This window comes from Eptesicus fuscus, chromosome 24, assembly GCF_027574615.1.
Source record: "Eptesicus fuscus isolate TK198812 chromosome 24, DD_ASM_mEF_20220401, whole genome shotgun sequence".
Classification (NCBI taxonomy): Eukaryota; Metazoa; Chordata; class Mammalia; order Chiroptera; family Vespertilionidae; genus Eptesicus; species Eptesicus fuscus.
In genome coordinates, this window is record NC_072496.1 from 7,849,206 (window position 1) to 7,873,329 (window position 24,124).

Sequence of the window (24,124 nt, forward strand, 5' to 3'; positions counted from 1 at the left end):
GCAGACTCCAGGACACCGCTGTTTGGGAGACGGGTACGAGGTGCCCAGAGGCAAAGAGATCTGAGATTTCCTGGCCTAACCATGGTGGACTCATTCCTTCCAGTCACTTTATACTGAAGCCAAACATGTTACCAGAGCTCCCGCGGGGTCTCTAATTGCCCCGGTGGCTTGGGTAATTGCTCTGGGCTCTTTCCCCTAAAGAGTAAACAATGATGTGTCCTTTTAGATTTCCCACATCCTCTTCGTCCAAATGCTCCTCAAATAAGTATGTGCAGAAGGAGACAAAGACGCTGATAATTGCCGTAATAGTGGGTTCCTCTCCACACAGAGTCAAGTGTTTTCGGTGCTTGTTTTAATCATCAGATTTCCCTCCTGGTATATATATCCTTTCCTCAAGAAAGCGGAGTATTCGCCCTGGTGGAGATTCATAGAAGAATGTAAAAGATCTACTTGAAATGTCTCAGAGAACTCAGAATATCTAGATAAGACATTTAAAAACCCTAAAACCCATCTCCTTCTAGCCAACCCCCTCCCCCTTTAAAAAAAATATATTTAATTTTTTTTAATTGATTTCAGAGAGGAAAGGAGAGGGAGGGAGGGAGAGAGAGAGAGAGAGAGAGAGATATCAATGATGAGAGAGAATTGGCCATCTCCTGCACGACCCCCACTGGGGATCGAGCCCACAACCCAGGCATGTGCCCTTGACCGGAATTGAACCCGGGACCTTCAGTCCGCAGGCCGACGCTCTATCCACTAAGCCAAACCAGCTAGGCCCCCACGGCCCTTTTAAACCTTAGATGCCCCTCTCATCTAATTACCATCTACTCTCCGAAATGCTACTTGGCTTATGGTAGACACCATGAGGCAAAGCTCTCTCTTGTCCCATTGACCCTCAAAATGCCTTCCACATTTGATGAAAATTTTTAGCATCAACTCACTGTCATTTTCTGCTGGATTGGTTGACAGGGGTCAACTTGACCCCTGTTGAAAAGGACTGCTTAACTTCATCCCTAGCCAAAGCTACTCAGCATTGTCAAACTCTTGGTCAACTAGACCAGGCACCAGACCTGGAGCCAAAAAAAAAAAATAAAAAAATGAGTATCTAAAGCAGCAGCAATAGAAAGGAAAAAGAAGGCGCTCAGGGCAGAGGTGCAGGGAGCCCTCCTGTAGAAATGTTATTTCCTGGACAGGCTGGCAGCTCTGGGAGTGACAACATGCATAGTGAGTAGTGAGCTCTGAGCAGCACTAGAGACCACGATTTAAGTGCCCACTCTGCCACGTATTGGCCATGTTATTTAGGACAAATAATTACTTCTCTAAACCTAAGTTTCCTCATCTGTAAAATGGCAAGAATAATAATTATCTCAAGCTTGTTGAGAATATCAAAGATTGTAATATGTGTGCAATGCCAGGACGTGGTTAAGTACATAATACACATTAGCTGTTACTTTTCTGCCAGCTTTTTTGAAGTATTATTGACATATCACCTTTACATATAACACATAACAATAATGTGTGTACGTTTGAGGTAACTTGCTTTCACAGTACAGAGTACAGGTGGTTTCAGTGTCATTGATTGGTTGGTGAACTGACTGACTGTATCACGAAAAAATTAAAATATTCTCAAATTATTATATCTTGTTCAAAGTGTAAGAAGAGGAAGTTTTCTCCTCTATCGTTTTGAGTTAAGTCAGCTAGAGCTGCCACCACAGACTGGGTAGCTTAAACAACACACTTCCATTTTCTCAAGGTTCTGATAGAACTTCAAGATCAAGGTGCCGGCAGATTTGGTTTCTAGTGAGAGCTCTCTTCCAGGCTTAGAAAGAACTGCCTTTTTGTTGCATCTTCATGTGGCCATTCCTCAATGCAGAGAGAGAGAGAAAGGGGGGAGAGAGAGAGAGAGAGAGAGAGAGAGAGAGAGAGAGAGAACTCTAGTATCCCCTCTTATAAGGACACTAATCATAGCTGAATAGGGCCCCACCCTTAGTTAATCTTAATTAGGTCCTTAGAGGACCCATCTCCAGCCTCATTTGGGAGTTAAGACTTCAACATATGAATTTGTTGGGACACAAACATCCAATCAATAGCTCATTTCCTATAATTTCTTGCTCTCAGAGGAAAAAAAAATAGAAATGCCATTGGAATAATGGCATATATGCCTCTCGGCAACATGAGAGTTACTCTATTTATTTGCACAATGAATTATGACAGTGGGGAAAATCGGGTGTCTTTTGTCAAATACCTACTCTTATGGACTGTCTGCAGAAACCGCCCCAATTTCCTCCAGTTCCTCTGTCCATGCCCTTTGACAGTGTCCTCTCACACTGACTCTGGGTTTAGCCATGTGACCTCTTTGGGCCTGTGGGATATTAGCAGGGACATAAAAAGCACTTGTACATTAAAGCATGTCTGCTTGTTATTCTTGGAACGCAGCTGCCATGGAAACAAGCATGTGCCATCCACCTGCTGACAACCAGGGAGCCCTCAGCTATTCCAACAGTTGACAGCAAAAGCGTGAATGACCCCCTCCCTGCCCCCCAGCTGAGATCAGCCAAGCCTGGTACAAGTTAGCAGTACTACCAGGACAGCCCAGCCTAAAATGCTGAGCCACAGAATCATGAGCCAAATAATTTCGTATTGATTTCCGACAGTAAGTTTTGACTTGGTTTGTTACGCAGCAATAACAAACTGATACATCTACAAAGTAGTCGGGACTATACTATGCCCTTTAGGAAATACAGAAGAAATGCAACATGCGATTACAAGTGAGAAGACATACACAGGCCGTCTATATCCTGCAGCTGTTAATAAGGACAATTTCATCGTTAGTTGAATGCAATATGAGAACATTAATATTAAGGTGTGAGGAAGTTGTACACAACCTGGAAATGATTATCTCTAAGCAATTCTAGCATTTTGCATCTCATTTAGGATGAAAAGCAATGAGGCTTCTGAGAATGAATAACGGAGGGTGGGGGGCGGGGAAGACATCAGGGACTGAAAGAAAACTCTCTCTCTCTGGTTCAATTCATGTTTGAGAAAACGAGTCAGATCACTTTTACTTCTATCCAAATTGGTTTGCCCATTCCTTGAAATTACATATGATGACATAATCCGAGTCCAACTTGGCAAAAGAGAGAATTTGCAGCTCGAGTCTGGTTTCCCTTCAATTTTCATTTCCCCTGGGTCCCATTCGTATTTCTTACAGACACTTTCCCTTGTGACCCAATCTAATTTGATTCCCTACCACATTTCCCCTACCAAGAGCTTCCAAAGCTATTTTGCAGAGATCCTATAAATACTGCTTTGACAACATTTCAAAGATAATATTCAGGGGGGGAGCTATGACTCCACAAAGAAAGGGAGGTGGAAAAAAAACAAGGGTTCTTTTCAGGACAGTGTCTACAATGGTGCCTGGATGTTAGTTGCCAATCAATCTCAGGGATCTACACTGAGTGACCAGATTATTATGATCTCTGAACGCATAATAATCTTGCCACCCACTGTATGTATATGTGTATATATATATATATATGTGTGTGTGTGTGTGTGTGTGTGTGTGTGTGTGTGTGTGTGTGTGTGTATTAGAGGCCTGGTGCATGAATTTGTGCATGGGTGTGGTCCAGCCAGCCTGGCCAGAGGGAGGGGACATGGGCGGTTGGCCGCCCTACCTGCTGGTCGAACTCCTGGTCGAGGGGACAATTTGCATATTAGCCTTTTATTATATAGGAATATACACTGAGTGGCCAGATTATTATGCGTTCAGAGATCATAATAATCTGGCCACTCAGTGTATTTTTCCCAAGTGACTTAGAATTGGCCTGTTATTTTGGCTTTCTATAGAAACAGCCAACCGTGAGTTGAAAGTGGAAGGAAAAATCTGACCAGTCAGGACGAAGCTCTGGAAATGAGGGAGGGTTTCTTTTCGATGAAAAAACATAAGGACAAAACTAAGGATGGCCATGCAGGTACCAAACTCCACTGTCATGGTATGAAGTGAGAGAAGGAGCTGGGATGCCTCTTTGTGGAGAAATCTGACATCTGGGAAATGGCCATTCATTGACACGTAGATAAAGAATTTCTAAATTTCTCCATTCGCTCTGTCTCCTCCTGGCCTTGTGGGTCTCGTCCCACTGGCCCCTGGTGATCAAGCCCTCTTCACTCCAGCATTTAACTAAGAAACCCTTGTATTAGTTCGCAAGCACTGCCACAACAAAGTGCCACAGACCGGGTGGCTCAAACAATAGACATTTCTTTCCTCACAGTTCTGGAGGCTAGAAGTCCAAGATCAAGGTGTCAACAGGGTTGGTTTCCTCCGGTGGCTTCTCTCCTTGGCTTCTTTCTAAATGACCACCGTCTCCATTGTTCTTCACATGATCTCCCTCTTGTATGTCTCTTATTTCTTATGTGGACATCAGTCACACTGGATGAGGGCCTACCCTCGTGACCCCATTTTACCTCTTTATTTTTTTAAATATATTTTATTGATTTTTTTTTTTACAGAGAGGAAGGGAGAGGGAGAGAGAGTTAGAAACATCGATGAGAGAGAAACATCTATCAGCTGCATTTTGCACACTTCCCACTGGGTATGTGCCTGCAACCAAGGTACATGCCCTTGACCAGAATCAAACCTGGGACCCTTGAGTCCGCAGGCCGACGCTCTATCCACCGAGCCAAACCAGTTAGGGCCTCATTTTACCTCTTTAAAGACATCTCCAAACACAGTCACTTTCTGAGGTACTAGGGGTTAGAGGTTCAATATATGAATGGCAGGGGAGGGCGGGGGGCGGGGACACAAGTCAGTCTCTAACACATCTTAAGGTCCTTTACCCTAGAAACCTCTCTACCTTTTACTTTACGTACTCAATATCAAGTCAATTTTCTCAGCTTCATAACCACACAAAGGGGCTGAAAACAACTTCCAGGTTACATATACATATCCACTTCAAAATGCATCTCAATTTCAGAAATGTGAATGATCAGAGAAAAAAATCATCTTCGAAGAAATATGGTAATAGATGTCTTTGAAAACTAAGAAATTGCTGCTAGATTCAAAAGACTGAGTCTCTAATGGTTAGAATTAGAATAAAACAGCTATGGTCCATGGAAGAGGGATGTGAAGATGGCGCCCCACATGACGATCCATTGAGATCAGGTAGCTACACATTCTAAACACTCGTCACATCAGTAAGATGCTCAGTGTAGGTTGGACAGGCAGTGAGGAAGGGAGCAGAATATTCTCATTCAGAAACAGTACACTGTGCATGGACCACAACAAGCTTTTTCTTACAAGGCCCTTCTTTTCAAATCCCTACAATGCTCTACTTCACCCTCTAATAATTACATGAATATTAAACAGGCAGCCAATGATTGTTGACAGGGTGATTCAGTACCATCATTTCAGGGATATTAACACAGGGACAATGTTTTTCTTTGTTTTTTAATACTTTTTTATTGATTTCGGAGAGGAAGGGGAGAGAGAGAGAGAGAGAGAGAGAGAGAGAGAGAGAGAGAATGAGAGAGAGCCCTAGCCGACTTGGGCCTGCAGACTGAAGGGTTGCTGGTTTGATTCTGGTCAAGGGCATATGCCTGGGTTGCAGGCTCGATCCGCAGTAGGGGGCGTGCAGGAGGCAGCCAATCAATGATTCTCTCTCATCATTGATGGTTCTATCTCTCTCTCCCTCTCCCTTCCTCTCTGAAATCAATAAAAATATATTTTAAAAAAATAATGAGAGAGAATCATTAATCAGCTGCCTCCTGCATGCCCCACACTGGGGATCAAGCCCGCAACCCAGGCATGTGCCCTGACCGGGAATCCAACCGTGACCTCCTGGTTCAGAGGTCAATGCTCAGTCACTGAGCCATACCAGCCAGGCAACACAGGGGCAATGCTGATGCCAAGCTGCCTCCATCCTTATTCCTGTGTGTGTGTTCCTGTGAACCGTATCGCCCACTTCGAACTGAAAGGAAAAGTTGTTCCCTGCCCCGACAGCCACATCTCAGGGGTAAACATGAAACCAAAACTCACTCTGTTTCAAATGCTTCTCTTTCTATATCAACACTTCACCTCCGAGTCAATGACTTTCATGTTCACCTTGAACACTGAACACTGAACACTGAACACTGAACAGACACTGACCTCTAACCTGGACCAACGCCCCGGCCCCGCACTGTACCGCCCAGATTCTCCCACAAATGCCACCTGGCTGCTTGTTACCTTCAGAAATATGGCTGATGACCCAAGGCAGGTCAATTGCAAAATCTATTTCTTTTTTTTTCCCACTCAGAGCGTTCGTTTCCTTGTTTTTGCACTTTTTTGTCTTTAAAAAAAAAAAAAATCACCCTTTTTTGGAAAGCATCTTAAAAGAGTATCATTCTTATTTTGATGTCTCTAACCACATAGCCCAGGCCGGGGCTGCCCCGTGACTGTTTTTCTTTGGTGAACTGATCAAAAGTCCCCTGGCTAATTATATCATCTCGCGGAGGGGAGCGAGTGCCATTCATACTTATTTGGCTTCGGCTGCTAGGTCACCACTGTGCAAAGAGGTTAATTCTCTGGATGCTGACCAAAAAGGAACAAGAGGGAGAACCAGCACCAGCGAGACAGACAGGCTGCTATTCTTGGATCCATCAAAATATACCTTTGGAAGTGGTGGAGCGAGGAGAACGCATTTTTTCATTCCCACCACATTTGTCAGCCTGATGTCTTCCTGAGTCAGCAGTGCCCCGCTGGAGCTCAAAGGATCCCAGGAGTTTTCCAGCCAAATGGCTCCAGTTTGTTATCAGGGCTGTCTGTCCCTGACGGTTTAGTGCCGGGTCCCTTGCTTCTCCAAGTTTAAGGCCAGGACATAGATGGTGCCCATATCCTCCCTTGATGTTTAAGAGGAGGGCCCAAGGACAAGCCGTGAGTGCTGGGAAATTTCTTGGTCTGAGTATCTTTCTCAGGAGTCAGCGTTCTCCGCCAGGGCCTCTATTCATGTGGGATATAATGTTATTTCATTTTCCTCTGGTCATCTTACTTCCCTGGAGAGAGCTTGACTCATGATATAATTATATGCTCGGCCAGTTCCCAGTGAAAGTCACTCCGGACTGCCACCGCCTGCCCCCCGCTGATGTCCCATTCCAGGGCCAGAGAGCACAGCGCTTGGCCAGAAACCCAGCGGCCCTCTTTGCAGAACCGTTAACGATTCGGTTCTCGGAGGGCACTTTGCACTGACCGTCCTCCGTCCTCCGAGGGGTCAATGAGCCCTGGACATGAGTGACTCACCGCAGAGCCAGCCCGTTCTGTGGTCTCTGGGGCCTGCAGCACGGCCTGCCTCCTTCTCTTCGGTGGCTCATAAAATGGTTCCTGGAGGACATGTTTTCCAGTGTTTGGGATTTAGGCTTATTGCACAGAAAATATAAATGCTGCCATGTGAGTGACAGCCTGGTCTTGTGCAAGGCCAGCGTGGAGACGGGTGATCGCGGCAGCCCCTTCTGCCCAGTGGCTGGTTCCCTGCCCCTAAGGCCCCTGGTCCCGGATGGAGGTCCATCAGGGCAGGGAAAGCCTGCTGTAGAGGGGACATGGGGAAGCCATCGTTTCCAGCTGCTCCACTTCATCTGGGTAAATGGTCTCCTCACTTGTGGTAATTACTTCCAGGGCTAGAAGCTCCTTACGCAACACATTTGAGGGCCACAGCAGAACTAGAGTTCCAGAAAGGCAAAATATATGTTTCACCATAAATCATTTTGTAGGATTTTTTTAAACTCTCTTTTTAAAACCTGGCTATTGAAAGCATAAATCATTGTGAAATGCATTGTTGCGCTTAGAGCATTTGTAGAAGTAAAACGTATGGTGATAATAATACTAAGGTAGGAAAGGAGAAATGAAAGTATATTCTTGTAAAGTTCTTATACTTTATGCAAAATGGTATAATATGACCTGCAGGTAGACTGTAATAAGCTAAAGTTATATAAATGGTAAACCATAAATGCAATCACAAAAAGTATTTAAATGGAGATGTAACAGATAAGTCCATACTGAAGATAAAATGGAACAAAAAAATATGCAACCAATCCACAATAAGGCAGAAAAGAAAAAAAGGGGTGGAGAACCAGGTGGGACAAATAGAAAATACACAGCAATCACATTAAATGTAAATGATCTAAACATAATAAGGAAAAGACAGAGGTTATAGATTGAAAAACAAACATAAAACAAGTAAAAAAAAGACACTTGCCAACTATAAAAAAATAAAAATTTAATATAAAGACACAGGTTAAAAGGAAAAGGATAGAAAAAGATGTATCATTCTAGTATTAATCAAAGAAAATGGAAGTGGCTATGTCAATATCAAAGTTGGTTTCTGGTAAGAGATAAAGAGGGTAATTTCATAATAAGAAAGCAGTTAATTTATCAGGAATACATACCAATCCTAAATATTTATGCAGCCAGTAAAAGAGATTCAAAAATACATAAAGTAAAAACTCAGAGAGGTGAAATGAGAAATAAACTCACAAATGTAGTCAGATATTTCCACACCTCTCTCAACAAATGATAGAACACAGAAAAAAATAGTAAGTATATGGAAGACAAACAATGTTATCAAACAACCTAATTGACATTTATAGAACACTCTCCCCAACAATAGCAAAATACACTTTTTTCCAAGTGTACCCAGAATATTTACCAAGATCAGCAATATTTTAAGCCATAAGACAAGTCTCAATAAATTTAAAAATATTCAAACCATACTAAATATGTTCTCTGACCATAATAGACTTAAATGAAATATGAGTAACAGAAAAAAATCTTGGCAAAATCTCCCAATATTTGAAGACTAAATAATGCACTTTTAAATAACCCACAGGTCAAATGAGGAATCAACAGAAAAAGAGAAGTGTTTAAAATAGAAGAAAAAGAAAACATATTAAAATTTGTGGGGTCCTGCTAAAATAATACATAAAAGAAACTGTATAGCTTTAAATAGTTATATTAGAAAAGAAGAAACACTCAAATCAATGATCCTAATATCCACCTTAAGGGACAAGAAAAAGAATAAGAAATGCTAAGTAATAATAATAAAAAATGGAGCAGAAATCAATGAAATAGAAAACAGAAAAGTAATATTAAAATTAATTAAATCAAAAGCTGGTTCTTTGAGAAGACAGACAAACTTGATAAACATCTAGAGGAAAGGAGACTATATCAACTACCAATATTAGAAATCAGACAGGGATATCACTCTAGAGCCTACCAAATAATAAGAGTATATTCACTGGCAAATAATAGCAAAAAAGAAAATAATTTTAAGATGTAAATTCTTTCTTAATTGATGACTAGTACAAAATCATCACAATCAAAATACCACCTGGCTATTGTGCACAAATTGGCAAAAATTCCAAAATCATAGGGAAATTCGAAAGACCTAGAATAAGTAAATAGCTTTAAAACAGAAAGAATGAAGTTGGAATACTTACACTACCTTATTTTAAGAGTTAGAATAAATCTACAGTAATCAAGACAATATGATATTTGCATTGATATAAAGGTAGATTAGAGAGTCCAGAGTATACATATAAATGGTCTATTATGACACTGTCATAAAAACTATCTCAAAATGGGTCATAGAAGTATCTGTAGAAATATAAACTATAGAACTTCCAGAAGAAGACAAGGAGAAAAATCTTTACTTTGGATCTGGCAAAATTTTTTAAATAAGCATAAAATATCATATATAATAATAGGTATTTATAATTTACAATATATTTATAATTTACAACATCTATAATATGTTGGACTTCCTAAAAATTAAAACCTATTGTTCTTCAAAAGATACTGTTAATCAACCAAAGAACTTGTATGCATATGTGCATAACCCATGGACACAGACAACAGGAAGGCCTGGGAGCTGGGGGGAAGCAGGTTAGAAGAGGTCAATGGGGGGGAAAAGGGAACATATATAATACTTTCAACACTAAAGATTTTTTTAAAAACACATAATAAAATTGTAATTATGTGAAAAAAAGACACCGTTAATAAAATATAAAGCCAGTTACAGACTGAAAGATAAGATTTGTAAATCTTCTAGCCCATGAAAATACTGGTACATAGTCTATATAAAGAACTCTTACAACTCAATACAACATATATATATATATATACATATACTAGAAGAAAATACACAAAAATATATATACTAGTCATTTCTGCATGTACGGATGATTTGTTAAATACTACTATTTCTTACTTCTGTATTTTCCCTTTTCTAAAGCTAGTATGCTATTTTTAAAACCAGAACAACAACAAAAGACCTCATTAAAAAAATACTTAACAGCTGCTCTTCCTAACATTATGATTTGAGGGTCACCACACAGAGAGATGGGTCCCCAGGCCTCCCTGGAGATGAACCATGGATGGTGCCAGCTTTCAAATAGCCTCCAGGGACACAGGGGTCCAGGGCAATGGATCAGAGTGGGAGGCAGGCACGTTACTCAAGGCTGCACAAAGTGTGGTCTGAGGTGGGGGAGTCAGAATGTTAGAGGAACTGAAGCTGCAAGGAAAGAAGCAATAAAATAGGTCAAATCTACGATTCAAGGCATGAAAACAAGGAAGATGGAATCTGGTGGGTTCTGTAATGGAGGGAAATGTAACTTCCTATAGGGTTAAGTGGCAATGTCCCCAAAGGCAAACTCAACTGAACGCTTCGTGTTTCTGTAGTTTGAAATGATCTACAGGAAGGCTGGTGGGGGGTAGGGGTGGGGTGTTGCTTGTCTGAAGGAAGGAGAGATGGAACTCCCTTGGGACATGGAAGAAGCAAGGCATGGATGTGCTTGCTGGCTTCTTGTGTTCCAGCCCTACTCCTCCTACTGATTTTATTTATTTATTTATTTATTTTAGAGTGAGAAATAGTGAAGGTTTAGATCCAGGCGATAAAAGAGCCCTTTTACCTAAGAGGCCATTTAAAACTTGGAGCACCGGTGGCAGAACTGGTTCCAAGACCCGGGTGACAAATTTCAACTCCGAGGTGATGAAAGGGAAACTCTCTCCACCTCCACCGCACCTCACACACAGACCACAGCACGGTTTTGGCTGGGAGAACGCATGCTTTCGCACAACCTGCTTCTCTCACCAGAACCTTCTTCGCTCCCCTAGTAAATTCCTGCTTTGCACCCAGGCCCAGCTCCCTCGTCACAGCCCAGACCTTCCTGGGCAGCTAAATGCATGGTGATGTGCTATGCCATGTGGTCTGCCTTCCCAGAGTTCACCTCACTTGCAGGTTACATTTCTTTAAGAAGACGTGGTTGAGTCAGTCTCCTCCACAGATTACAAATTCCATGTATTCCTGGTGCTTAGTACAGAGCTTAGAACAGTGGTCAGCAAACTGCGGCTCTCAAGCCACATGCGGCTCTTTGGCCCCTTGAGTTTTTAGCAAAAGCCAGCTAAGGAATACCCTAATTAAGTTAATAATAATAAGGTATCTACCTATATAGTTTAAGTTTAAAAAATTTGGCTCTCAAAAGAAATTTCAATCGTTGTCCTGTTGATATTTGGCTCTGTTGACTAATGAGTTTGCCGACCACTGGCCTAGAATACAGAAAGCCTGCAAAAATAACAACAAAAGAACTTCCAAGGAATGAGGGAAGATAGAGAAGAACCACTATGCGTTACCTGTCGTGCAGGAATGCAGTTCCCTCATGGACGTTACGGGGAGCAGTGATGGTGGCGGATCACCATTACCCAGTAGCTGGCAAGCAGCAGCCGACAAGGAACTCCTAAGGAAAAGAAGAGGATGGGACATGAGAGGCATCCTAGATCCATAGAAAAATTCTTGTTCCTGTGATCAATGAATCTTGCCTATGGTGTGGGATGGAAATTCAGGCTTAGCGTTGAGTGGATTCTGCTGTCTTATCATCCACACTCCTCATCCCCTTTTCACCCAGGGTTCCCATGCCTCAGCTGTCCTTACTCAAAACCCTCGGTTCCATGGCATCTCCTTCTGTCGGATGAAGGGGTGGCCTTTCTCAGGATCTTTGCACTGTACGGGTCCAAGAGCTACTCCCAGAAGCCCCGTAAGGGAGCCAGACCCAGGAGGACTTGCCAATTACGCTGCATCTGCTCGTCCCACTGGGGCCAAGCCCCTCACACATAGATGTTTGCCTTGGATTCTACGGGGACCATTTCTGAAAACTTATCTTCTTGGTTTGGGTTCTTGAAAGAGAAGGGAAAGTGGGGGGAAGGGGAGAGAACGAGAAGAAAAAAAATAGTTAAATTGGCCAAGTTGTGTTTGCCTTGGTCAATCCCTAAGTTAGTCACTAAGGGCAGGGAGTGATGTGATGATGATGATGATGATGATGATGATGATGATGTTTCTGATGAGGAAGAGGAGGGTGAGCGGCAGGAGAGGGAACACAACAGGTATCGATCTAAGAACAGCGCCTGACCCCTAGTGCTGGCTCTGAGCTGCCTACCGGGTACTGCGGGCACAGCCTTAGTCAAACTCTGAGCAGGTGGTGTCATTGTCATGACAAATCTCCGAGGCAAGTCCTGAACCTCTCGTGCTTGGGAAAACTCCTACCCGGACTGCTGCTCAGTCATCCCTGGGCTAGGTCCACACCCTTCTGCCTTCAGGAATGCTCCTGTCCATCCTGTGGCCTGCGCTGAGGGTGACTCCTCTTTCACTCCCTTCTGTATCTAGAACTGGAAGTGCATTCATCTAGAACTCAGCGTGATTCAATTCATTTAGACACAAGCATGTGAATTTCTCCTACCCGGAAACAGGTTTAAACTGAAACCCACGTTGCTCATAACTGTGGGTGTTTTCAGCCTGTCGTAAATTAAGCTTAAACCTATACTTCATAAATACGGACTTTGGCTTGGCCAGTGTTGCGCAGAGATTGAGCTTTGACCTATGAACCAGGAGGTCACGGTTCGATTCCTGGTCAGGGAACATGCCCAGGTTGTGGTCTCGGTCCCCGGTGAGGGGCGTGCAGGAGGCAGTTAATCAATGATTCTCTCTCATCATTGATGTTTCTCTCTCTCCTTCTCCCTCTCCCTTCCTCTCCGAAATCAATAAAAATATTTTTTAAATAAATAAATCTGGTCTTTGGATACCGTTTAGCCCTTCTAGTAAAAACTAAACAGTCAACCTGTTTGAAGAAGTCTAACTAGCTTAACTAATACTTTCTTCTTTTATAACCTCTGACGTTTAAAACCCTGCAGACAAATGACCGGCATTGAAAGAAATTTTGAAAAAAGTCCAGGGAGGCAATAAATACATCCACTAACTCAAGTCAGTCCTGGGCTCCAAACTAACTCCCTTGGAAGGAAACAGCTTTTTAGAATACAAAAAAAATGGGCTATTTACCCTCCAACTTTATTTTGTTTTTATTGACTTGAATATGGAAATTAAAAAAAAAAAAAGCAAGCACCAAAGTTTTAACTGGGGATCTATGTGGCATTAATTGCAGGTTCTCTGCCCAATGTGCCCAGATCAATGGAGAAAAACAGCAAAACAAAAACACATTAAAGCAAGAAAATACCTCTTTGCAAGCAAGCTCTTTACTTGGGAGAAGCCACAACTTTATGACTTTTTCAGCAGAGACAGAAGTGTATTTTTTTAATTCTCTCGTTCCTATGGGGCATTAAAGACACACCATAAAGCAGCGGGCTGCCGATCAGCCCTGGAGAGCTTAACAGATGATGACATAAATGACATGGAGGTGATCGATAGCCACATTTTTTAACCCATAGACGGACTTTGAATTCTCCAAACTTCTCGTAACAAAAAGAGCTTTCTGGGGAACAAGGGAAGAGTCAACATCGTAGGAAGAGGGAATGCTTTGTGTTGGTTCCCAGCTCCGATTCCATCCAAGTTGAATGGTGCATACAAATCTCCATTTGTGAGACACCCTCATCTACCAGTTAATCAAAGCCCTGGAAATTCAAGGAAACCTGTGTTTATGGAAATCTGGCGTTTCTGTAAAGTTTTGAATGAGGCCTAAATAGAGCAGTTCATCTCATTTTGAAACTAATGATTCCTGCCAAGTGGTTTTCCAAAGCTGGGTCTTCTGGCTCAGTCAGCATTTAGGAATTCATTTATGAGTTGGGTTAGTCGGAGACTCTGGAATTCAAATTTATGTCTGCAGCCCACGACTTTGCTCTGATAGGTCTCTGAAAAGAGATTGTAATCAATTTACCAAACCCAGACTTCAGGAAATTTTCATATCCCAGAAAGAAGTGCTGGTGTGGGGCTCTGTCTCCTTTCTCAACCGGCCTCCCGCCCCCCCTGGCTCCCTGAGGGCGGGCTGTGGAGGGCGGGTCATTGTCTACAGGGCACTTCCCCCATAGTGTGTCCCTCCATTCAAAGCAGCCCCACTGGGTGCTCTGGAATTCGCCTCCCTTCATCGACTTGCTCGTGGTTTATAAAGTGGCAGAATATATGAGTGGCTCGTCACCTCGGACAGCGCGTGTGCTATCCATCCTTTTCGTGATGGACGTAGCAAAAGCTCTGTTAATTAGTCATCCAATTTGTTGTAAAGATTTATCTGCCTTGAAATGTTCCAGGAAATTAGAATACGGGTTTGGGGTGAGAGTGTGTGTGTGTGTGTGTGTGTGTGTGTGTGTGTGTGTGTCCGTGTCCCAGTCTTTCCTTTCTCTTGGGGCAAGGAACAAGCATTGAGCAGCTTTTCAATGCGCCCATAAATTTCCTGCTTTTTTTTCAAAAGTTTCCTTTGAAGAAGTCATCGAATAAATTAGCGAAGCTGGAAATGTGCCTCTAGTTTGTGTTGGCTTTGGCTTTTAGGGAGTTACTTAATAAACAAAAGTCAATGAATTCAAACAGAAACAAAGTAATTTCAATGATGAATCAAGTGTGAAAACTGGTTTAACCTCTCCTGTTTTACAAACTCTATATCACCCTGACGAAACGAATACAGGAATAAGACACCCATCTGGAAATCTCATCTGAAATATTAGATCGGGAATCTAAAATTCAGCCAAATAGTGTGGCTTGTAGGGATATCCTGTCGGATAATAAATTGCATTAATCTTACTTAAATTTTCCATCTAAATCATGCCCTGAGGCCATAGTACACGGAGGAAACCATGCCTTACTTTCGGTGCATTGTGCTACTGAAAACGATATTAAAAGAAGAGGGGGAAAGAACTTTGCTTGTTTTTTTCTCCTGACTGGTTTTTCCAACATTAAAAAAAATAATAAAAATCCATGTGGAACCTTCTAGCTCTTCGGGAAGAACCAAACACTGGCCGAGGTCAGCAGGAGTTTCTACATTCACCAACGGGAATCGATGTCAGTCACAGGGGCCTTTCAGGAACTTCTGTCTCTTCCTCATCTGTGAACTCGGAGCCATGTGGCTTATAGGAAACTTTTTGTTTTGTTTTCTTTGTTTTGTTTTGTTTCGTTTTGTTGGGGGGAGGGAAGTATCATTTTCTTAGCCTCATTTTGACTTTCCCATGTACAGAACTGCAAACAGTGTCTTTCTTGAAGATTTCCTTAGTCCTTTCACGTTTTAATAGAAAGCATTTAAATCTGCTTAAATTTTTCAACCTAAAAAAAAAAAAGAAAGAAATTGCCAGAAGGAGGGGGGGAAAAAATCTCATTGTGGCTTTCCTAGAGCAGCAAGAAGGGATTCCGCGGGCTCTGGGCCTCTGTCTGCCTCTGCCATACACTGGAAACAGTCCGGGAACTAAAAGGTGTTAGAATAATGTTGACTCAACGCTCAACCCACACACACATATGCTCCGAAACGCTGAGTCGTCTCTACTGGTTCCGAGTGTCTGCTCTGTGAGCATTCCCGGTGAGAGGGGTTCCTGGGACAAAGCCCCACCATTTCCCCGCGCTGGGCAAAGGGCTGAGCAGAGAAAGTGGATGAAGAGACCTCTCAGGAATGATGCTGTTCACTGGGAGCATCGTGCTCCGGCCCTCCACATCCATCTCCAGCGTGGCCCTCACAGCATCCTCTAGGGCAGTGGTCGGCAAACTCATGAGTCAACAGAGCCAAATATCAACAGTACAATTGAAATTTCTTTGGAGAGCCACATTTTTTAAACTTAAACTTCTTCGAACACCACTTCTTCAAAATAGACTCGCCCAGGCCGTGGTATTTTGTGGAAGAGCCACACTCAAGGGGCCAAAGATGTGGCTCGCGAGCCGCAGTGTGCCGACCACGGCTCTAGGGCAGGCATCACTACCATCACCTGCAGGTGAGGGACCACACTCAGAGGCCCCCTCACCTGCCTGCGGTGACAAGGCCACCTGTGACAGATGGAGCTGGGACCCGGGAGGACCCTCCACTCCTCTGAAAATCAAACCGCCAGTGGGTGGGATGAAGTAGATGCACTGAGCGTCTTCTTTTATTCTTTTAAAAATATATATGTATTGATGTCAGAGAGGAAGTGAGAGGGAGAGAGAGACAGAAACATCAATGATGAGAGGGAATCATGGATCGGCTGCCTCCTGCACGCCCCATCCTGGGGATCGAGCCCGCAACCCGGGCACGTGGCCCGGTTCATAGGTCGATGGCCACCCACTGAGCCCTGCCAGCCGGGCACCAATCTTCTTTTAGAATAGATGCCATGAGGAGCCTAAACCTGTCAAACCCGAGGGTGGTTGGAGGCATCGCCATGAAGTCAGCCTCAAAGCCACAAGTGTCACGGAAATTCCAGACTCTTTCCTTCCTCTCTTCCTCCGTGTCCTGACAGTCCCAGCTCCTTCAGAATCTCAAGTGAAAAATGATTCCAGGACCCATCACTCCTTTCCATTCTCACTGCATCACTCTAGCCAATTCCTAGGAACCTCTCATTTCAGCAGTCTCTGGACCGTCCCGCCTCTCACCCCCAAGATGCTGATGCCCAGCTCCCAGCACCTGGTGGGTTCTCACGACCCACAGGACGAGCTCCCCTGGTGGAAACACAGCTCCTGCCTGGGCTCCCGGATGTACCTCCCACCACCCACCCACCTCCACTCACACTTGATGAGCCAGAGGTTCAAACTCAGGAATCGGCCTCAGCAAAAATCACGTGGTTTCATGCATGAGGTCTCTCCTCACACGATCCCTTCTACCTGCAGGGATCCCTTTAACCTTGCCCACTCCCCCACCCCACACAGACTTCTTGATTAGAGTGAATCCTATGCTTCCTTTTATACTCACCTTCCACCCTTGTCAAGGTCAAATGGGGTCCTACCCCCTTGTGCTCCCATAAAACCTTGGGCACCCCTCTAGCCCAGCACTTAGCACAGGTATTGAGATAATCCATCTACAGCTTGTCTCTGACTAGACTGAGGTCAGGGCAGGGCCCCTTCTGACCTTGGTCTTCCAAAACCACCTAACCCCCACCCTGCTGAGAGCAGACGCACAATAATCAATGTCAGTTGAACGGAGCAGACTCTGCTTCTGTTTTTTTGTTTTTGTTTTTTAATATATTTTATTGATTTTTTACAGAGAGAAAGGGAGAGGAATAGAAAGTTAGAAACATCGATCAGCTGCCTCCTGCACACTCTCTACTGGGTATGTGCCTGCAACCAAGGTACATGCCCTTGACTGGAATCGAACCTGGGACCCTTGAGTCCACAGGCCGACGCTCTATCCACTGAGCCAAACCAGTTAGGGTTCTGCTTCTGTTTTAATGTCTTACCTATAACTCTTTGGTGACTCAGACAGAGTGTGATGCCACTTTTTTTTTTTTTTCCCTTGAGGGAATTTTAGCGGGTCTGCTTATGTAATGGTTTCATTTCCCTTCCATTTCCCACAACTCACTGCTCCTTCCTCCTTAACTTCCCATCTGACCCACCCCAGGCAAACTAGAACATTCTCTCTACTCCTTTTTGTACACCATAATCGCCAGACCTCCCATTCTCTCATCCAGGGCTTATCTTCCTCAAAGGCCTCTCCTCCCCTCCATCCCCCGCTAACCTTCCCTAACTCTACCTCACCCCCACCCAGCCCAACCATTCCAGCCATCCTTGAGCTCAGCTCTGTTGGGTTCTATGCTTGTTTCTGGGCTCCTGCATTTGAGGGCTGAGCACCCCTAGTGGCTTGCTCAGTTATGCCAAATCGTGTGCTCAGAGAGGGCAGGGGCCTCGGTTCAGCTGAGTCTCCTCAAGCAGCCCACCCTAGAGGCACAGCTCACCCCCCAGTGACCAGGGCCGCCACCGGAAATCACAGTGCTGTTTTCAGTCCCTGCAAACCCCTGGGTCCGGCGTGGCAGAGCTGCGTTGGATGTGAATGGTTTAAAGTAGAAATACGACAGACCACCAACATAGCAAAAGCCGGCTGCTCAGCTATCACAGGGTCCTGCCAGGAGGGGATTACTCTGAACCTACTGTCCATTACTCCGTTTCATCGAGCTACTCTCATAACATTCTTTGAGGTTAGATGCTCCCACTGAAATGAATAATGGCATAGTTTATGGGAAAGGGGGAGCTGGAAAAGAGCGGTGTCATTATTGCTGTAAGTGCCCGCAAAAGATGCTTATGACCGAGCACGGACCCAGCCACAAACACACAGCTCGTCGCTAATAAACTCATTTACTTCCACGTAAGCTTGCCCAATGTTGTGCAACCCGGCGGAGGGCTGAGAAATGTCAGCAATTCAGACCGAGGCTATTTGTCAACAAAACCAACCCATTTCACCAGCCTCAGCAAACCATTGCAGCAAGCATCGGCCTTCTTCTTTCCATAGAAGAAAATGGTTACACATAAACCTTAAATAGAAAGGACGGATGCTCGCCACCACGCAGACAAAGCACACAAAACAAGTCATATTCAGGGGCATATTCAGGGGAAACTGGGAGGTTGGGAGGTGGAGAAAAAAAGACATGATTTTGTTCCCTGAGGTGTCCAAACCATCATTTTTTTTTCTACTACTAAAAGAGAGGAAGAAAGGAAGAAAGGAAGAAAGAGAGAGAGAGAGAGAGAGAGAGAGAGAGAGAGAGAGAGAGAGAGGAGAGAGAGAGGGAGAGAGGGAGGGAGGGAGGGAGGGAGGAGAGGGAAGGAAGGAAGGAAGGAAGGAAGGAAGGAAGGAAGGAAGACAGACAGACAGAAAGACAGACAGAAAGAAAGAAAGAAAGAAAGAAAGAAAGAAAGAAAGAAAGAAAGAAAGAAAAGTTTTTCACTTATTATGAAACATTTCTTTAAAGAAACCTAAGATTGTGCTCACTTCGGCAGCACATATACTGAAGAAATCTAAGATGTCTTTCATGTCCTACACACATTTACTGTGAGCTTGCTATACACCAGACCCTGTGTTAGGTGCTGGGCAGGTAAAAACTCCATAACGCTGAGCTCACAAGGGAAAAACACAGGCACAGATCATGATAATACGAAGCGACTGGCTGTGATAGAGATGTGTCATTGGGAGTGACAAGCTTAGAAAAGAGGCATTTCTAGTTGACCTCTGGCAAACTTGTACCCGTTTGTTTTTCTTACAATAGTCCTTGTAGATCTTGAAGGTAAACACCTGAAACTATTTGAGGCGAGAGGGGCGATATATATAGCACATAACTGTGGCCATGACGCAAAGAAAAAGCAAGGTCATTCAGAGGAAAGAGACCGTGAAATAAGCCAGAGAAATTTGGAAATGAGAAGCCCCCAGGGCTGTCACTGAACTTGAGGTAATGAGAATTCAAGAATCAATATGGAGAGGGCTGCTCCAGGCCTGGCTGCCACAAGCTCTGGGACAGGAAGCAGTAGCAGCCACTCAGCCTGGCCCTCTCTCTTCCCCACTTTCAACTGCATTTCTCCTTTTCAATTCGCTCGTGCCCCTTACAATAGCCGACTGGTCTTCCGGCTACTCACGAGGAAGATTCTGCATTTGCTAGCCTTCCAACGTTCAAACTGAATTGGGGGAGACAAGGCCCGAAGGCGTGAAATGTGGGACATGGACGGGAGGGCCCTGGAAGCTGAGGGCCAGGAGAGGCCGGAGCTGACCAACGCTGCCTGTGAGAAGAAGACATTGGATATTCCAAGGGCATGAACAAGGAGACGTGGAGACCAAAATTCGCAAGGTTTCGGAAGACTTCGCAGAGTTGGAATTGAATCCCCTGAAAGCAGGCTTCCTGTTAGGGACAAGGAGATACTGCGTGCGAGTTGCTAAGTCAGATGGGGGCAGGTTAAGAAGAATCCAGAAACCAGCCAAAGGGATATGGGCAAGTTTAATGATAACCACTCTACAGAACTGGTCAGACTGGCTAGAAGATGGTAAAATCTGTATATATATATAAATATATATACCAGTATATATTTTTTTTAAAATTGATTTTTAGAGAGAAATGAAGGGGGCAGAGAAAGAGAGAGAGAGAAACATTGATGTGAAAGAGAAACATGGATCGGTTGCCTCCCATACGTGCTCCGACTGGGGATCATCAAACCAGCAACCCAGGTATGTGCCCTAAATGGGAATTGAACCCGCAACCTTTTAGTAGAAGGGACGACACTTCAACTACCTGAGCCACCAGGACAGGGCTGGTTATTTGTATTTTTGAAACTCAGGTTCTCATCAGATCCAGTGCTTCCCACTATCGGCCAAAGTAAAAACACTTATTCCTATTAAATATTTTCCGATAAATGAGGAAGAAAATATCCAAGACCCAAGAAGAGACTCTTGAAGGTACAAACCTGGCGTTCCCAATGGTTCCACTTCTCTCAGCCTTTTAGCAGACTGGGTTTGAACACTTGGTGAGCCAGGTGTTTTTAGGAGACTGTCCCTGGCTCTGACACTTCCTGGATTGTCAAGCACACTCTTTACTAGAGGCCCGATGCACAAAATTTGTGCAAGGGGCTCAGCCCTCGCAGCCTCAGCTTCATCCAGAAGGTCGTCCGGAAGGACGTCTGGAAGGTCATTCGGCTGTCCAGTCTAATTAGCATACTACACTTTTATTATTATTATTATAGATTTTTAAATATATTTTTATTGATTTCAGAGAGGAAAGTGAGGGAGGGAGAGATAGAAACATGAATAATGGGAGAGAATCATTGGTTGGCTGCCTCCTGCACGCTCCCCATTGGGGATCGAGCCCGCAATCCAGGTATGTGCCCTTGACTGGAATCGAACCCAGGACCCTTCAGTCCACAGGCCAACGCTCTATCCACTGAGCCAAACCAGCTAGGGCTCAAGCACACTCTTTAACTCTTTGCACTGCATCAGTGTCACCTTCAGAATGGCGTAGTACCAGTTATTGGAGAGAATCTACTAGTAAGAAGCTATTCCTTTCTGCTCCCAGCCCTGCCACTGACTCACAATGTCCCAGAGAAAAGCCACCATCTCTCTGAATTGGGCCCCTTCTTTGCAAAACGAAAGGGTTAAGCTGGCGATCATTCTCTCTCTTCCAGACCTAAAATTCCATCATAAATGGTGCCGATTGAACTAAGTCTCCCCGACCCCAGATGATACTGCAGAAGCTACATTTTAATAAATCCTGCTATCAACATGTTTACTTGCCATGCGTCTCGCGCAGAGAAAATGAGAGTGCAGACTGTGCCCTCGACAAATTTGGTCTCTTAAAGCTTCCCAGATGTTTAGATTCCAAATAAACAGTAGTAGGTAGTTTGGAAATGACAGCAGAAAAGTCATCGCTGGAGGGGAAGAGGCTGAGCTTCCTAAACCACAGGCTGGGGAGGGAGGGAGGGAGGGAGGGAGGGAGGGAGGGAGGGAGGGAGGGCTCCTCAGATGCCTGGGGACACGAGGCCCCAGCCCAGACTGCACAGAGGCTCTGCCACAGCTCCCTGTGCGTATCCAAGGGAGATCCGGGCTGGCCACTGCCTCCAGGAGGTAGATAAGCTCAAGATATATGATCTGCTTTCCTGCCAAGAGCAATTTGCTTGACAGGCCTCCTGCTTACAAAATACAAAGGCATTCTTTGCAGCAAGAAAACGTTTTGGTCTTTGTAATTGACCTGCATCTGTAGTGGGGAAAGGGGAAATACTGGCCAATTTGATTTTTAAAGGACTACGTAGATAGTGAACATAGCTTATAGATTCTCCGGTTGAAGGAAATGAAAAGCAGTTGTATTTTTCAGGGTGTGTTCATCAGAGAGGAATATTGAACCTTATAGGGATCAAAAATATATATGTGTTTTAAATGCCCTAAAAGGCATTGATCATTGATCTCTTCCTTCATCTTTACAACAACCCTACGAGGTAAGCAGGGAAAGGTATCATTCCCATTTTACAGATGAGGGATCAGTCCAAAAATCTTAAGGGACTTGGTCAAGATGTTACAGCTAATAAATTTGTCAGTAAGCCTTGACCCAAGTTTAGTTTCTCCATGCACTTCCATGGTCTTCTATGGCCCTTCTACACCTCAACTTTTGGGTTTCCTTTTGCTTTGACTTGTAAGATAAATCACTTTGCTGTCATTGATATTAAAGGGGTGTTACTAAGACAATGCTTCCCCAAGTAATATGTAAGCTTAATGTATGTATGCTGTACACATGAAACTAATACAAAATAATACTGAATATAAACTGTAATTGAAAAATGAAATTTAAATTACAAAAATAAATAGGCAAAGGATATGAGCAGATAATTCATAGAAAAGGAAATGCAAATGAACAAATAACATACCGAAAGGTTCAACCTCACTAGCACTCTTACGGCAATTTAAAATGATATACCATTTTTTGCCTATCATATGAGTAAAGTTGTAAATTTTTCCATTCTTTCTTTTTTAAAATATCTTTTTTATTGATTTCAGACAGGAAGGGAGAGGGAGAGAGAGATAGAAACATCAATGACGAGAGAGAATTATTGATTGGCTGCCTCCTTCATGCCCCCACTGGGGATCGAGCCCACAACCTGGGCATGTGCCCTTGACTGGAATTGAGCCCAGGACCCTTCAGTCTGCAGGACTGGCTCTTTCCACTGAGCCAAACCAGCTAGGGCCAGAGGTTTAACTTTAGTAGACCACTCTGACCAACAGAGATGAAAAATATACCTGTAATAATGTAATGACACTCGTCCCACCACCATAATAGTTCTAACTAAACCCGCACCGTAGATCACACTGTTCAATGGCTTGTGTCCAAGGGATAAGATATATAATTCCATTTCCATCTTCTTTTCAAACACGGCTGAAAATTATGAACTAGTTCTATTTCTACTGATCTAGTTTAAACCATAGAGCAATCTGTATTGATCATGGAAAGGGAGACAGTGTATAGAATTTAAAACATCCAGTTTTTGTTTACACTGTAATTAATTAGAACTCCAATTTATCACCTGAATAAAAAATAAGTCAAACCACCTTCTCTTTCTGATATTTAGCTGAATTTTTCCATTGTCATCTGGTACTAACACACACACACACACACACACACTCACACACAGGAGTATATATGTATATGTATCTCTAAGGTATGTGACACATAGGGTCAGGATTGGGCTGGAGCTGGCTCAGACCAGCTTGGCAGAACCAATCCTGCTCCCTCACCTCTTTCCAACTCTGTGATCAGTGATATTACATTGAAAGCTGAAATTAGCCCCAGAAATCACCAAATGCTGAAAATCAAGGCTGTTTGTTCCAAAGAGTAGGCTTACTGGCACCCCATTGCATAGTAGGCACTTTAAAATTTTTTGTTATATGACCAAATGAATTAATAAACGGAATATATTTTTATCATCACTAACCATAAATTTCTTAGGAAAATAGGCAAACATCAGAGAAAGACTACCCCACTCACTGACTTTTCAAGACAAGATGCTCTAAAGTAAAAATGTGAGCTCCCTGAGGCAAAATTCAGGAACTATTAGATTCTAATTTCCTAAGTTTTCCTCTAAGTGAGTGGACAAAACCAGGCTTCATTTGAACTTAGGGATCCAGGGGAAGCAGCCTAAAATATTCGTGGGTCCAAACCAAAGGCTTATATGATGGAAACAATATACCACTTCTCTCCATTTTAGCTGTGATTGTAAAAAAAGCTTTCTCCTCCTGGGGAATAAGTCAAGAACCACAAATATTTATCACCTTTTCTAGGTTCTTAAGAGTCCTAAAATTTGATCTCAGAGAATGTTAGAGTAACATAAACTTTTTTTCGCAAAGAAAAATAAATCGCTTGCCACATGATAGTTACTCAGTTTTCAGATGATTGGATAGTTAATCCCAGGGCAATAACTAACTAGTTTCAACC